We start from the raw sequence: 16,103 nt of genomic DNA, 5'->3' as shown, positions 1-16,103 counted from the left end.
GCAATATTAGTTTGCTAGGCCGGCAATGCGCGGCAGTGCCTTTGCAACTGTTACAAGGTAGATTCCCAGTTGATATAATTCCATCGTCCTATTACCTTAGTAGGTGTCCGTCTGTTGACTGGAAGAGTGCTGGATCTGGAATCTGGATCTTTTTGTGGTCTCGCTCTAGATTTCGCTTTTCAACGCTTCATACTGCGAGGTTAGTGTATGAACGTTTTCAACTGATATCACCTTGAATTTATTGACACTGAGACAAGTTGAAACTTGGCGAAAAAAAGTTTATTGACGCCACCCACCCTATCATTTTTGTTTACTCAATAAAACGTTTTGCCTCCTCCTCCTCCTCCTCCTTCGCAAAAAATTCAATCGAAGGCACGCGAACAACGGTAAAAACATTCCACAATTTTTTAGCGTGAAATCTGCATGAAGTACTGCTTACCTATATATATAGAACGGCCGTTTAATTGACTAGTCATCTCTGGGATTGCCAGTGAAACTGCAACGCAAACTTGGGCACTTTCCAGTCCGGTAGCCGCACGGCGTTCGCCCACTGTTTGCGGCGTTCTCCATCGCTTGGGAACCTATAAACGGCGGCGATTGCAAACAAAGGATGAATGCACACCAATGTACAGCAATACTTGTCAGCGGAATGATGCACTAACCGGTGGAAAGTGACGCCCAATTCCTTGGGTACCGATCGCGACTTGCAGCCTGGCACCGAGCATTGCGGCATTGTTAGAGCGAGCCGCTTCGCAAACCTGCTGCGGCCACACTGAAGACGTGTAACAGTGTAACCGCGCGTTTAGGCAGTTTAGGTTCACGGTCACGCGCTTCAAAACGGCCTTCTACCTGCCTATCAGCTGATTTCCGCCGGCTCGGCGCTGGCAGATGCAGACGACAAGAGAGGCGATACAGGACGGAGGAGGCGGAGAAGGTGCACCGAGAGAGAGAGGCAAAAAGAGTCCGCCAATGGCATGGAGGGCCAATGGTCCGCCATTCGACTTACAGAAATGGCGTTTCCGGCTGCGCTGGGTGGGACGTCAGGGCCTCTCCTAAGCTTTTCTTTCCTCCATGTATTAGAGCATGGAGGAAAAAAAAGCTTAGGAGAGGCCCCCAGCTATCTCCGCGCATTGGCAAAAGTGTGGAGGAAGTCACGTGTTTTCGGCGGCCATTGGAAGTCGCGTTAGCAACGGCGTCCTAGCAACAGCCCGCCCGCCGTTCGCCAGTCATGGAGGAAAGGCAGCGCCTGCCTTGTCGTCCGATAGCGAAGATTGCTGCTTCGCTTTGCTGCGCTGTGGTCTTGCGGAACTCGAAAAGGATGCTGCGAGTTGCGACAGCTGCGCCGATGTGAATATGTCATTTAATTTCTACTTGCAAGTGCACCTTGTACCGCGTCAAGCTTTTGCTCCGGTCGCGATCACGACGCGCCTATTGAAGTGCAGATATCGTGAACGCGCCGTCCCGTCGTACGCGCGGACACCCGTCAGGTAGATTTTCGGGAAGTGATCACGGTGTGCACTACGTAGGCGACTTTCAACCTAACGATTCGCAACTCAATTTTTTGGTTATCGCCGCTGCATGTAGTTTGCTAGGCCGGCAATGCGCGGCAGTGCCTTTGCAACTGTTACAAGGTAGATTCCCAGTTGATATAATTCCATCGTCCTATTACCTTAGTAGGTGTCCGTCTGTTGACTGGAAGAGTGCTGGATCTGGAATCTGGATCTTTTTGTGGTCTCGTTCTGGATTTCGCTTTTCAACGCTTCATACTGCGAGGTTAGTGTATGAACGTTTTCAACTGATATCACCTTGAATTTATTGACACTGAGACAAGTTGAAACTTGGCGAAAAAAAGTTTATTGACGCCACCCACCCTCTCATTTTTTTTTTTTTTGCTCAATAAAACGTTTTGCCTCCTCCTCCTCCTCCTCCTTCGCAAAAAATTCTATCGAAGGCACGCGAACAACGGTAAAAACATTCCACAATTTTTTAGCGTGAAATCTGCATGAAGTACTGCTTACCTATATATATAGAACGGCCGTTTAATTGACTAGTCATCTCTGGGATTGCCAGTGAAACTGCAACGCAAACTTGGGCACTTTCCAGTCCGGTAGCCGCACGGCGTTCGCCAACTGTTTGCGGCGTTCTCCATCGCTTGGGAACCTATAAACGGCGGCGATTGCAAACAAAGGATGAATGCACACCAATGTACAGCAATTCGCCCCGAGCGCGAACACAGTCGGCCCCTGGCGGCCGCGGGACGAACCGCTCCTAGTGTGGATGGCGCTCTCGCGTCGTCTGCTTTTTCACGTTGCGTGTGGCGCAAGACGCGCGCTGCACCCGACAAAACAACCAATATGTGTGCTCGTTTGGCAGTAAGCAATGACATAGTTACCTCTGCTTGCGCATTTCCTCTAGAAACGCAATAATCAGCGGCCGTTGCGGGTTAATGCGCTGGTTTAATTCCACGAAACATCTTCGCCCTGGTCACCGCTTGAGTGTGAAACGTGTTATAAACATTGCTTCCACACATTGCACTTTTCTTATTGTTGAGTGCAGTCGTCTGCCGTTTCGGGAACGTCGAAGGGTGCTTTTTAAAGGTGGCGTGGACATTATTTAAAGGATAAAAGTTTAGTACGCGAAACGGGTAAGAAGCGACAAGTCCTGTGCATACGCGTGCAAATTCCACACCCTTGTAAAATTGCGCTGTGTCCTTATAGAAAGAAGAAACAAACCAAAACATTTACACTGCACACGACCCGTGCGCTATCGGCCATACATTACCGGACACGTAATTTAGACCCACAAGCGCCTCTGTGATCGTGTCCTTCCCGTACCTTTTCTAAAATAAATACCATTTTTGGACAGTCGTTGTTTATACTGAGGAGGAGGAACAAACATTTATTCAACTGTATCGAGTTGCTAATTTCACGCATTATTTAAAACACGTTTCTATCGATGCGCAAGAGTATTTAGGGGGATTCTTCGGTAAAATTAGGCAGTTGTGAGTTCGCGTCTGTCATGTGGCATTTCGTGTGTCATGTTCACAGATATCATTTTCACACCTTTTCCAAACACGTGTCTCACTCAGCATAACCAAATGCCTAATATGGTCATTAAGGTGGACCTAAGTTTAAAGAAAGAGGAGAAAATGCGTAATATATTGCACGTTGTTGCCCACATGTGGGAGGGGTGTGTGCCATGACTCCCTGTTTTTTTTTATTTTAATTTTTCCCACAATGCTTGCTTTCAATACAATTTTGAAAAAGGCGAGCCACAATTCTTGGACAATGCCGGACCAAAGGGGGGTTAATCAGTTTTAAAAATACGTACTGCTTTTTCACCGCTACAGAACACGACAGTGTAGTTTCGATTGTAAGTAATACTGATAACCATAGTTTGGCTTTTCGCGTTACATGCGTTCTCTTCTCGCTGCTCTTGGAACGTTGGCAGGAACCCCCCCCCCCCCCCCCCCTCTTCCCGAAGAAAAACTAAATGCACAGAATTTCATATTTTAACCAATCCTCAAGAATTATAATGCCAAGACAAAGGCGATATTCAGTTTACAAAACAAAGTAGTTACCGGGAACCCGTTGCGCTGATTCGCAACGAGAAATAAAAAGGAAATGTTTTACTACATCTGCAACAGCACAACTTCATTTATTGCCATCTTTAGGGTTCGTAAGCGACCTTATACGCAAGAATGCAAACACATCTCGCTGTTGCAGGCACCTGTTAGATTTTAAAAGGAACGCAAATGGTCAACAGAGCCGCCGTAACAGAAACTTTGTGCTCACTGTGAGGTCCCAGAAGCTTGGTTTGCACACTGTAAACCTGCTTGTCACTTTGCGAAAACCTAGCTAAACATGAGATGTTGATTGTACTGCGTGCGTTGACAATTCAATTCGCAAGTTGCGACGAAAGCCGTAAATAATTGATCCGAAACCGTTATTCATCAAACCTTCCTTCAGAGTCGTTAAAATATCATTTAAAAGAACCGTTAGAGCGGTTACATTTATATTTCTGCGCTGATCAAAATTCAGTAATTTTATGTTGCCTTTTGAACACACAAAAAATGTCGTAAGCTCTTAGAAAGAATTTCGGGGCAGTTGAGTAGTGTTACCTTTTCAGGACATACCACAAATGCAAGAATGCGTCATGCTACCAGTGAAAGCGATTGATATTGCCGTTGTAAACTGAATTTCAGAGATCGAGGCTTTATGATTTGTTTCTATTTATGCTTTTATTGAAGGCTCAAAGCCATAGTCTGGACAGATCGAGCTTGCTACGAGCCACAGCGTACAAGTGCATTGTCACAATTACGGCCATTCTGAGATTCCCGATGAGGCGTCGCTTTTTTTGGCGTAGTAATGAAAACTGACTGCCGCTTCCATGCTATCCATTCAACGTTGAGGAACCGAACTACAGCATACCACTCTTGTTTGCACCTTTCGTGCGCACATACGGCGGGAAAAAGGCACGAAGCGCGCCCACAGTGTGCATTCTTACGGGCCGCTCAGCGGAGCATCCACACTAGCAGCGCGACGCTGTCGCCACCTACATGTCGAGCTCGCGGCGAATACTAGTCAGCGGAATGATGCACTAACCGGTGGAAAGTGACGCCCAATTCCTTGGGTACCGATCGCGACTTGCAGCCTGACACCGAGCATTGCGGCATTGTTAGAGCGAGCCGCTTCGCAAACCTGCTGCGGCCACACTGAAGACGTGTAACAGTGTAACCGCGCGTTTATGTTCACGGTCACGCGCTGCAAAACGGCCTTCTACCTGCCTATCAGCTGATTTCCGCCGGCTCGGCGCTGACAGATGCAGACGACAAGAGAGGCGATACAGGACGGAGGAGGCGGAGAAGATGCACCGAGAGAGAGAGGCAAAAAGAGTCCGCCAATGGCATGGAGGGCCAATGGAAAAGAGTCCGCCAATGGCATGGAGGGCCAATGGTCCGCCATTTGCTCGCCTACCTATCCTTTTATCTCCCTTTCTCCTACCTATCCTTTTATCACTCCCTTTCTCCTCTAATCTTTATATACCCCTCCTCCCCCTCCCCCCCGCACTGGGTTGTATGCAGGTGAGCCCCCAGCTGGGCTCAATAATATCCCCAGTGCATCTTCTTTTCCTTTTCACTCGAACCACTTAGTAGTAGTAGTATGGTCCGCCATTCGACTTACAGAAATGGCGTTTCCGGCTGCGCTGGGTGTGACGTCAGGGCCTCTCCTAAGCTTTTCTTTCCTCCATGTATTAGAGTGTACTAGAAGTTTTAGAGTGGCCCGACCGGCCGCCCGGATAGGTGCTCGTTTCGCGCAGAAAATAGCGGCGGCGCTGCAGTCAACGACCATTGAAAGCGAAAGCGGCGGCTGGCCGCGCGCACGGCCGCGTGGCCGCGTGGCCGGCCGGGCCAGGAAACGCTTTACGCGCGGAGCGCTGGAAATTTGTTCTGCGGGTCGCCCAATTGCTGAAATGTACTGTAGGTACAGTGGACTGTGGGTAAAGAAATGAAAAATAAACGCTGCAGCTCATTTTGCGTTAGTTTTGGCTTTCCCGCTCGACAAGGAAAATTACGGATTTTGCTTCGGTGCAGCATTCGTAACGGATTGTAAATAAAGTAATTGCGGCGACATTTTCGCTATTCCAATTTCCCATAAAAATGTATTTTGCGTTGAATTGCGTATTATGAACCAGTTCATGATTGCTTTATGATTGTGTCCTTATTGTGCTGCTTGATGGACATGACACGAAAAAATATGAGGACTGGGTTGATAGCTTCTCAGAAGAATTTCTTAGTTATTGTCTTGCAATTTACGCTCGGACTGCTGTTATGTGGGTTAATATCATGAGTTGCATTTGTTTTTTATTGCGTGAGTTGTTCTTATAGCAGTATTTAGGCAGTGGCCCGCTTGGGATAATTACGGGTCACCGTGGTGGCCGAACAGAAAATGACACGCGCAAGCCAGAGATCTTTTTACAGTGGTTAGCTCAGTTAGCTCAGTTGTCCCAATGACCGTCTTTCATAGAACTATTCCCGCAAAGTTCTATTAATCGCACCACCTTTCACCTGATTCGATCAAGAAAGGAGTTGAATCAAATTAACACAAATTTATTTCACAAGTATGCTGAGGGTACAATTACACGCACATAAAAAAATGCAAAACATAGATCAGAAAATATATTGCCCGCGACAAAAATGAAATATAACACATCTACTATAGAGGTAAAGGTTCAAGAACGCGAACATGGAGGTTCAAATAAAACGGAAACAATACACATTTTGTTTTCATTTTCAATAGCCCATCAAATGAAATGTAACGCGGGAAATCATGCACAAAGTCTACACATGTAAAGGTTTAGGAATAACGCTAACATGGAGATTTAAATTCACATTTTTGGCCATCGCATTTTCATAACTCGCCCTCGATCATTAGCGACGGCTAAGTTTAAGGTGTTGCTCCCACCTTAGCATGTAATCACGGAACTTTTAAACATTTGATGTAGAAATGAATCCGTGTCACAATGTATACAGAACCAAACCAAATTTGCTGTCAAGGTCTCACGTGCTGGTCGCAACCAACGCTTAAGGTGTTTGTTGTGAATAAGGGCTGCAGCACATCCATAACGCTTTCATGGTGGAGCTCCTTGTCGCTGAAGCAACTGATAAAAACGTCATAGAGATCGCTAATAAACTTTAAAAAATGTGCGGAAGGATTCAGAAGTACCCCAAATTACAAGAGGTAGTAAACACAGCGGCGTCGTCCCCTGGCATGTAGGATTGGTCCTGCAGTCTTGGCACTTCGTTTTCAGTGCACACTTCCTTACCAAGTGCCTGCATGCGACATAGCAGGTTAATAAAATAAGAAAGCCCACTAACAACAGTACACGCATCAACGGTAGGGGTATCCCAGAAGAAGGCTTTTGGTATTTTCGTTCCAAATAGGAACGTAAAAAAACAGTAAACTTCTTGCAGCATAGACTGTGCGCCCCGCCGCTTTTGCTTCATTCGCAGAGTCAAGAAGGGGAAGGGAAGAATATTCCTGGTGCCTGTCCGTCAAATTAATCCCTCTTTAACTCGAACTCTGCTATATCTCAAAACTTTTTCTCGCCGTGTGTTTACCTCCCATAGGCGCTACGCATTTGCCCGCTTTATCTCCAAACGTTTTTTCGGAGAACCACGGATGTCTCTAAATACTGGCAGAGAGGACACAAGGCAAAGTCCGCTGCAGGCAGCTGATAAGGTCCCCGTTCGAATGATTACTCCCACTACTCACCGAACGCGATCGTGAAGTGCAAGTTTACGCGGACTACGCGTCCCCGTTACCGGAATTAATGCTGTCTGGCGCGTACATCATTAAGATAGCTGTGGACGACGCAGCTAATCATGCGGACAAGGAGGAGCCTCCAGTAGTGCCTACAACGGCAGAAACAACATACATGCTGCGGCTGCTTTGTAACAAGGTAGAATGTAGCGGTGGCGACCACCAATTCATGCGATGCGTTGAGAATTCTCGGGCACGCTTTTCTGGGATGCAGATGCGAACGCGAAACAGCCGAGCACAACGCAGTTCTTTCTTCTGCAATAAAATTTCTTTTTCCTGCGAATTATTTTGCCTTTATTACGACATCTCCCCTGTGCAATAGTGCTTTTGTTAGCAGCACTAGCTGTTATTTCAGGGACCTGGCTACAAATTTTCTGCATTTGACTTAACTCGAAACTCCGCGCTTATCTGAAAATTTTCAGCTAATTTTACGACTTTGAGTTAACGAGAGATTACTGGATATCAACAATTACGTTTTCAGAAAACGCATAAAAATGAGAAATTATCGTTGGGGGGAGGGGGGGGGGAGGTCGGTAATTTTATGGCGGGTCGTACTAGTTTAAAGTTTGCTCAAGCGGAGTCATAACGTTTCTGCGTCTACTTTCTAAATTAGCTGACCAATGGCGCAGGTTCGATTCCCGGCCACGGCAGCTGCTTTTGTGATGGAGGATAAAAGCGAAAAACGCCCGTGTCTTCGTGATTTCGGCGCGCGTTAAAAATCCCCAGGTGGTCAAAATTAATCCGGAGCTCTCCAGTACCGCTTACCTCATCGCCTGTGTAGCGCCGGCGCGTTAAACCTCATAATCCAAAATAAATCAGCTTCGCAAGCGCAAAACACCGCAGCGAGCAACGAAAATATTGCCGCGCGCAGGCTGGGGGCTAGTGCCGGGGAGCGCCGGCTGTTCAGTTGTTGACGACAGCAGCGCCGCCGCTATACCGGTTTTATTTTCTGCGCGAAAGTCGACCCGGCGGAGCAATGGGAGAGGCCGCCGCTCGGGCCACTCTAAAACTTCTAGTACACTCTACCTACACTACCTACACCGCCAACACCACGTTGAATATCACTTATCCACTGTCCGTCTATGGATTGGATTCGATTGGATTGGATCGGGGTTTTATTTCAAAACAATTTTGCCAAGGTGTCGGAAAGTTTTCATTAGTGTGTTTGTTATGTGTTTTTAAGAACTTTATCTTGAATTGCTGATTGTATAAAATTAATTGCCTCATAAATATACATTTGTAAAGGTTGCAAGTTTTGAACATTTCTGAAGGTTTCAAATTAAGGGTGAGAGAGAGAATTAAATTTCAGCCATTTGTTGTCGTAATTGAATACTATCCAAATACTATCCAAAATGGCTCCCCGATTGGGTCATCATGTTGGAGCAGTCAGTAGTATTAACTTTATAGTTGGAGCCAATGGGTCCAATTCGGATCACTCCAATAGGTCCAATTGGCCCATTGGGTTTCCATTTCGACCCATTGGGTTTCCATTTGGACCCATTGGGATTCCATTTGGACCCACTGGGTGGCAAATTGGACCAATTGGTCGGCCAATGGTTTTTTTCGGCTGGGAAGGATCATTTAGTTTGCGAAAATACAAAACAAGTTTTCCACTCGTTTTCAAGGCGTTGCCAGGCCAGCAGCGTCCGCTGAATCGGCTGCGCTCGAGCCTCGCGTCCGCTAGCATATGCTCCCGCTGAAGCAACCATTTGCAGTTACCTCCTGCAGGCTCAGCGACGTCCTGTTATGCTACTTGTGAACGTTCCTTTGTCGTCCGCAGAACCATAATTATCGTCAGGAAGTTAGACCACACGGCCTGGCGATACTGCCCCACGCCGCGACGATTGCGACAGCTCGCTCAAAAAAAAAAAAAAAAAAAAAAAAACGTCGATAAATTGTCTCGTTGTCGCGGATATTATTTTGTTTAGCCTCTGAAACTACTTTAAGGGCTATTTCATTCAGTATGTAGTCATTCAAACGCGCCGCAAGGTGGTTAAAATAATTGCAACCAATTTTTCGCTCTGGCTTTTGAAAACACATGGACGGCGGCGAGGGTCGTCTGCTTTTGTACTTACTGCCTCCTCTCGGAAGGACTTTATGAATGGTTGGATGGAATGAGCAGGGGCTAACAGTCTGGGCAGTGACCACAAGCGTACGTATGCAACTGAATTTTGGGAAACCGGGGAGCGAAACAGGACCGAGTGGGGCAGTACACAAAGTTAATAAGCAGTAAACAAATTGCGGCTATTGGCGGTGAGCGCGGCCACGGGCGGCGCTGCGCGCTACGCCTCCGTGACGTCGGCTTAGGGATTCTCGCCTTTGTCGTCTGCTTCACTCGGGCTCGCTCTTCCTGCTATTTCATTGGCTCAGCTGGCGTCTGATGCTTGTCCGTACCAGATTTTGCGTGCGCGTAACTTTTTATCATAATAATAGACTTAAAATCGCATACACTAGCTCAAGGCGTGACTTCAAGTAAAGTTTTTGGATACCGCTACGGAAGAGACATTGCCGGCGTCGCCCCATTCCTTGCGAAGCCGGTCCTGTGCGGAGCGCGAAGAGTCGGAGCTAGGCATAAGTTTCTGTATCGAGCAATCTTTCGAACAAAGAAAACAGCCAGCTGCTAGTAACCGACAACAGCGAAAATACAAGACCAACACAAATTCTTGACCTTCGGGGCTGCCGGCTTTGGCAGAAGGCATTACGATTCCCAGTAATCATACGTAAGGTAAAACTGTTTTTGCCACCTTGCCGACTGCTCGAAAGTATTGTATCACATCTCTTTACGTTTTAATGGCATGAAAGTACATGCTGACATGCACTGTGGGATGTAAAACTGCAGGTTGAGTTTCAAATAACCCACTGTGTATATAGGCGCTTGCTGGTTTTATACCAGCTGGTTTTATACTGGTTTTATAAAACCAGTATGGGTTTATTGAGCAAAACGAGTCCCGTCTACGGTAAAGATACAATAACACTATGCCTGTTCATACCTCGAGGGATATTCCGGTACATTTCCCACAGCCATATCTTCCCAATATTCAAACATACTTTATATGAAAACTGCACTCAAGAGGAGGAGGAGGAGCAGGAGGAGGAGAAAACTTTATTTAACACCATAAAATCGAGCATATTAGTTGTCCGGGTCCTCAGACCAGGACCTATATAAGAGTAATAGTAATTTTCTTCAATTCATAGGACACCATCCAGAGTAGACCAGAATTTGTTCTTTACGGCTGGAAGGATTGGAGAGCAATAAAGAGCTGCTTGGAAATATTCTTCGGTTTCAATTCTTGCAACATATGTGCACGTATACTATTTATTGCATTCGTTTGCGAGTATATCAAGCCTTCAACACCGTAACCATTTCCCTAATTGTTCGGGTTGATAGTAAGTTCGTTATGATAACGATGGTTACGATAGAAATTCGGAGCGCAAAAGCCGCGTTCGAGTATTCTGGACAACGTTGTCTGGGGCGCGATCGCGGTGGCGTAGCACAAACCTTCTCATTGTATTTGCATGTGAATAAACAACGCACGCTGCGGATATGCACATTCTTGTACGCAGCCATAACGTAAGCTGTATGCCTTACAGCCTTAAAGGGGCACTGACAAAAAATTTTGAAGGCGAGATAACTTCGGAGATAGATTGGTGGGAACACATATACATCATCTGCAAAATATCAGCGGCGAATACAGCCTAGAACATATTTAAAATAAATTTTGAAGTGTGCGAAACGCAACCGAGCAGCCAGCAGAGGACCACGCGCAATTGTAAATAAACACCATCCAAACACGTCACGAGTTTGTGTTTGCCGCTTCCGAACTACCGGCGTTTTTCGCCGGCTCGCCCGGCTCGCCGCTCCAATCGGAGGGCCGGAGGGCGGAGCTTCTGCTCTCGAGAACGAACGACCCGATCGTTGGTGGCGGAGGCGCCGTGATTTCGTCAGCTAATCGGGCAGCTGGCCGCGACCAAAGTTCTACAGCGATTCCAGGCACTCTGTTTCTATTACTGTTTATTACCATTGGATGCGAAAACGCGCCGGAGTCACGAAAAGCTCACTGAGCTAGCTAGACGCACGGTCGCTGTGCAGGCTGCGGCCACGGCCGCGAAGTGGCCCAGGCCGGCGCAGGTAGCTCGAGTGATAGCTTGTTACCGCTGCACGAAATTGTCCCCAAGTCCCGACCATGGTGGCTTACATGAGAAAGGAGTTAATGATGCGATGGCGGGTTGCATTAAAAATTGTCATCTGCGGCACTCAAATATCCGCCGCAGTGCTGAGCCGAACACATCTGTAGGCGGACCTGTAGGCAAACCGGCCGGCTGCTCCCAGCGCGCGTCTTGCCACCCACCGTCTCGAGCGTCGCGCATCGTTCTTTAGCCACGGTAGCATTTGCACTCGCAGCGCCTGCGTCACATCCACGGTCGCTTTTTAATTAAGCGCCTCAAGAGATCAGTACGTGGGGGCATTCGCAGAAACTGCGTCGATTCGGATTCGACAGTGCTACGGCGGCTCTGCTCTGTGATATCCCTCCGATGGTCACGTGGTCAGCTTTGTTCACACAAAATCCACAAAATCCATCGTTTCGCGGCACTCGCTGAAACCGAAACTGCGACTAGCCGCATTGAAAATGCCTCTAATTAAACAACCGTCGCACGCTGAAGCAAATGAGGTTTCTACAGGTTATAAGTAGGTCACTAGCTACTTATCGCAACAAAAAAAAACAAGATGCAAAATTTTTGTGTCAGTGCCCCTTTAAGAAAATATCCACACGAACCTTGCGAGCCTCCCAAACATCCCCGAACCTACTAATAAGACGTTTGTGACGGTGCAGAAATATTAATGCGTTCGGCCCCCCAAAAAATTGATCTGAAACAAGTCAACGAAAACAAAAGAAATAGAAGACAGCCGCTTTATTTCCTGCTGTGCGATGCGCGTGTATGGGCCCGCTGTTTGGTAAGTGGCATTAGACGGGTGAGTATTCATAAGAGCATCTCAGAAATACTGCAGGGAAGTCCACGCATTTTGAAGACTTATCGAAGAGCTCTGAGCTCTGAACCTCGCGAATAAGCTTGAGAGGACGAGGTACACACGATCTTCTGACCGATGTTCCGAAGAAGGTTGTTCTCGCTCTCCCCGTGCGTTGCAAACTTGTGGTAAATACAGCTTGAAATAATTTAGATGTGTCAGAAGTTGGCAAAAATAACTGAATTACTAGAAATACGCTTTTAATGCATTAAAGCATCAAAGAGGGCGATTTCTAGCGCAGGCACTGCTGCCCCTGAGCGGAGCGTAGCAGACGACAGCGGCGCGAGTCCCTAAGCCGACGTCAGAGCCAGGGGGCGCCACTCAAACATCTCACCGCCAATAGCTAAAGGCTTAGCTAAAAGCATTCCTCCATAGCTAAAAGTATAAAAGCCGACATAGAAAGAAACCCTGAAGAAATATGGGAATATGACAGGCTCATCAAAACTATGCAGGAAAAAAATAGTCAAGGCAGAAAGGGCAAATCAATGGAAAGGAAAGAAAACGTCAAGAAGCTGGTGGCAGGGGGGTAAAGCGAGCTCCGAAACCGTACGAATCGTAAGCGCTGACATGATACAATTAGAGTGTACACTCTAGTGTAGGCGTGTTGATCGGTTGCACACGCAGTCTTCTCTGACTGCATTGCATTAGAAATGTAAGGTGGTCTGCAAGAGTGTGAGAAGTGGCGACGATGATATCGCACACCCATAGCAGTGTGTTTCAAGATGTATCTTTACGCTGAACGCCGCTAAGCCTCGCACCGAAGGAAGAGTGTCTCTGTTTATGTGAGTATACTGTTTATATGTAAGTTTTCCTTGCCATTTTCACCAATCATAGCGTGAGCGGTGTTATTAAGAATTAATTTGTCTGCCTAAATATATTTCAGGGCTGTTCATGTTACGATTGACGGGTTCACGACATCGCCGCGCAACGCAGTTCGCCATGCATGGGACGTTGTTGAAGAGGTGAGCTCACGTCTTTCAACATTTCAGTGCCTTGTTGTTTTAATGCGCGAAACTGCGGTTTATCATAAACTTAACCCATTGTTCGCTTTTGCCACTCACTTTGTGAAGGTCCAGCCAGCCTGCGGCGAGCGGAGCACGGCATGGACAATGGCCTGTGAAAAATTGCTTAAACGACGAACTGTCTGCATGCTGTGTATACAAACAGAGCAATAAAGATATTCATTCATTCCGAGAGTTCTTGTATTTGTGATACAGGTAACCAACGCACTGCAGCGGCAGCTCAGATGGAGTGGCTGCGGCAGTGGGATGAACCAACTAAAAGTGCAACAAGTTGGCGGCCATAGGGAAGACCTATTGGCGTTCCAATGGGTCGGCCAATAGGTCGTCCAATTGGACGGCCAATGGGTACGCCAATGGGTGCCTAAAACATTATTGGCCGACCATTTGGCCGGCCAATTGGTCGACCAATTGGCCGACCAAATGGAACGCCAATAGGTCGGCCAATGGTTTTTTTCGGCTGGGATTGCTTAACATTTTACACCACACGGTTTACGATCAGCAGGGTACACGCGCATTCTAGCGAGTACGTGAGGTAATACCGTCAAATAAACAAATTTCGAGCAATTAAAGGACGCAAATCAATCACCGAATCGCAAGTTCGTTGCTATAACATAACGCAGCCGCATACACGGCCCACGGCCCAGACTGTGTTGGTTATCTTCTAGTGCAGGGGTCGTCGCTAACAATATGAACGCCGCGACACGCCAGTTGTGCCCTCAAATGGGTTTAGACGGCGAGACAAGAACAGAGAATTCATCGCTTCCAGTTGCTTTGTCCCCCATCTTCACACTTCGCCAGATTATTGTCAAATATTATTGGCAATTCGCTGAATTTTTTCTCTTTGCCTTCAAAGCACCCGATTTGCCGTCCAGCCCTCCGCCGTGTCGGCTCATGCAACTCGGTCCTGCACCTGAAAACGTTGCTGATCCTTATACTTGGAATATATGATGCAAGAGCGTAATTAAATAAAGTGAGAGCACCAAGAAAACGCAACGGCCACTCAGTTCGCCTGACCACTTTGTTTTACGGCCACTACTTTCGGAATCACAAACATACTATTTCACGCTACGCTCGCTGCATTTTGTGACTAAGCCACGGAAAAAACGGCTAGCTAGCGCTGCAATATGTACAGCCGGTAAAAGGCTTGTCTATAACACAGCTTTCGTACTCTCAGCCCTATTCTGCCCCGACGGAGCGGGATTTGAATAAAACGACTGCGGAATTCTGAAGTCTTAGCCCTTCGCTTTTGCCTCCGACATGTATGGAACGAGTATGTTTCGGCAGTTTTCGGTAGTAGCTGGTTTAAGTTGAAATCGCTGTTATAGACAAGCGTTTTACCGACTGTACGTATCCCCCGTGAAAATGGAAAGAGGAAGAAATCATATTTTCCGGCTTCATTTCTGACTAGATTATTATATTTTAGCTGGAATCGACAGCTTCTAACTAGAGAAATTATTTCCAGCTTGCGGGGTTTTTTTTTTCTAGCTGGACTGACAAATGCTAGCTGGAAGTAAATCTCAACCCAGCTAGAAACAAACTAGAAACTGAATTTATAGCTAGAAATTCTTGCCAGAATATAGCTAGAGGAAATTTCTGGTTCAATATTCCAGTTAGAAAAAAACATATATTTTCACCTGGGATTCGTAACAATGACGCAAACCAGCAGTGTTTATTGAAGATGCACGCATAAGTGCTCAGGTGCGCAAAAGCCCGGCTCACAGGAGCGGACGAGCTCCTGCGGTGCGCGAGACTCGCTGGCTTTTGTACGCGGTCATCGCCGATTGCGTCACTCTTCTTGTTTCATAGGCTGTTGTTGAAAAGCCCTTGTCACGGTACGTACTGAGCGTATTAGTATAAACAAGAAGCTTTCAGTTCAAATTTTACTTCATACGACAATCGATCGGTGAATCTGCAAGTGGCAGAGCGCCGCCACCGTCCCAGCACTTTCATCGACGCTGTAAACGTATTTAGCGCTGCAATTAAAGCTTTTTTCCCTAAGGCCAAGTTGATAGCCGGACGGGATCGGACGCGTCAGGGATGGGCTGGCGGCCATGTAGCAAAACAATCGTGAGTATCGAACTCATTTTGCTTCTGTAAACGCGGGATCCTATGGAACCCACGCAGCCACAGAACAGGGAGACGCAGCTCCACGGAGCCACAGAACAGGGACAGGACCACAGAACAGGGAGGATTTTGTTCGGGAATTTGTTCGGGGCGCGATGCTGTCGACAGCAAAGAAGACGACGGAGCAAACGGAGAAAACACTTGCGCATTCAGCGTAACACGTTTGCATGCTAAAGCCGCGGCAGAAATTCGCTAGTCAATGGGTGATGTGCCGCAGATTGGCTGCCGAGACCATTCTGCTGTCCTGACGGAAACTATACGGTTATTGCCTTAAGAGGATACAGTTTCTACTTAAGGTGTGAACCAGCAAGGTAATGAGAAGAAACTGAATGCAGTGAAACCTTGCGTGATGCAGGCTGAATTTTACAATTTTTTTTAATTCTTCACTTGTAAAAAAATTCAGGGAAGCTTGCATTCACGCGCAATACTTGAATGGCGAAGCTCTTGTAGTTGGGCATTGCCGGACGCATAGTTAAGTTTTCAGTATCATTGTTTAGTTGCATTGTTTGGGAGCTAGTAATCGTCGTCATATGTATCGAAGATGCCGTCGTCTTCTTCGCGGCGAGTGGTAGATGCAAAGTCATCATCAGCATTGTAGACTTCCACGTA

General features: G+C 47.0%; 1 long non-coding RNA gene across 2 annotated transcripts; it reads left to right on the top strand.

Moving 5' to 3' along the window:
• The first annotated feature begins 12,934 nt into the window (after window positions 1–12,934).
• On the top strand, window positions 12,935–13,538 carry LOC144154794 (uncharacterized). Of its 2 annotated transcripts, XR_013319455.1 has the most exons (3): window positions 12,935–13,130; window positions 13,232–13,310; window positions 13,419–13,538. It is a non-coding gene; the product is annotated as an uncharacterized LOC144154794 (long non-coding RNA). The 2 variants fall into 2 exon arrangements; XR_013319454.1 differs by lacking the exon at window positions 12,935–13,130 and having other exon boundaries at window positions 13,159–13,310.
• The last annotated feature ends 2,565 nt before the right edge of the window (window positions 13,539–16,103 follow it).

Source organism: Haemaphysalis longicornis, unplaced genomic scaffold, assembly GCF_048455015.1.
Source record: "Haemaphysalis longicornis isolate Haplotype H1 unplaced genomic scaffold, Haemaphysalis longicornis Haplotype H1 scaffold_928, whole genome shotgun sequence".
NCBI lineage: Eukaryota > Metazoa > Arthropoda > Arachnida > Ixodida > Ixodidae > Haemaphysalis > Haemaphysalis longicornis.
The sequence above is the reverse complement of the archived record's forward strand: the minus strand, read 5'-3'. Positions and strand labels throughout refer to the sequence as shown.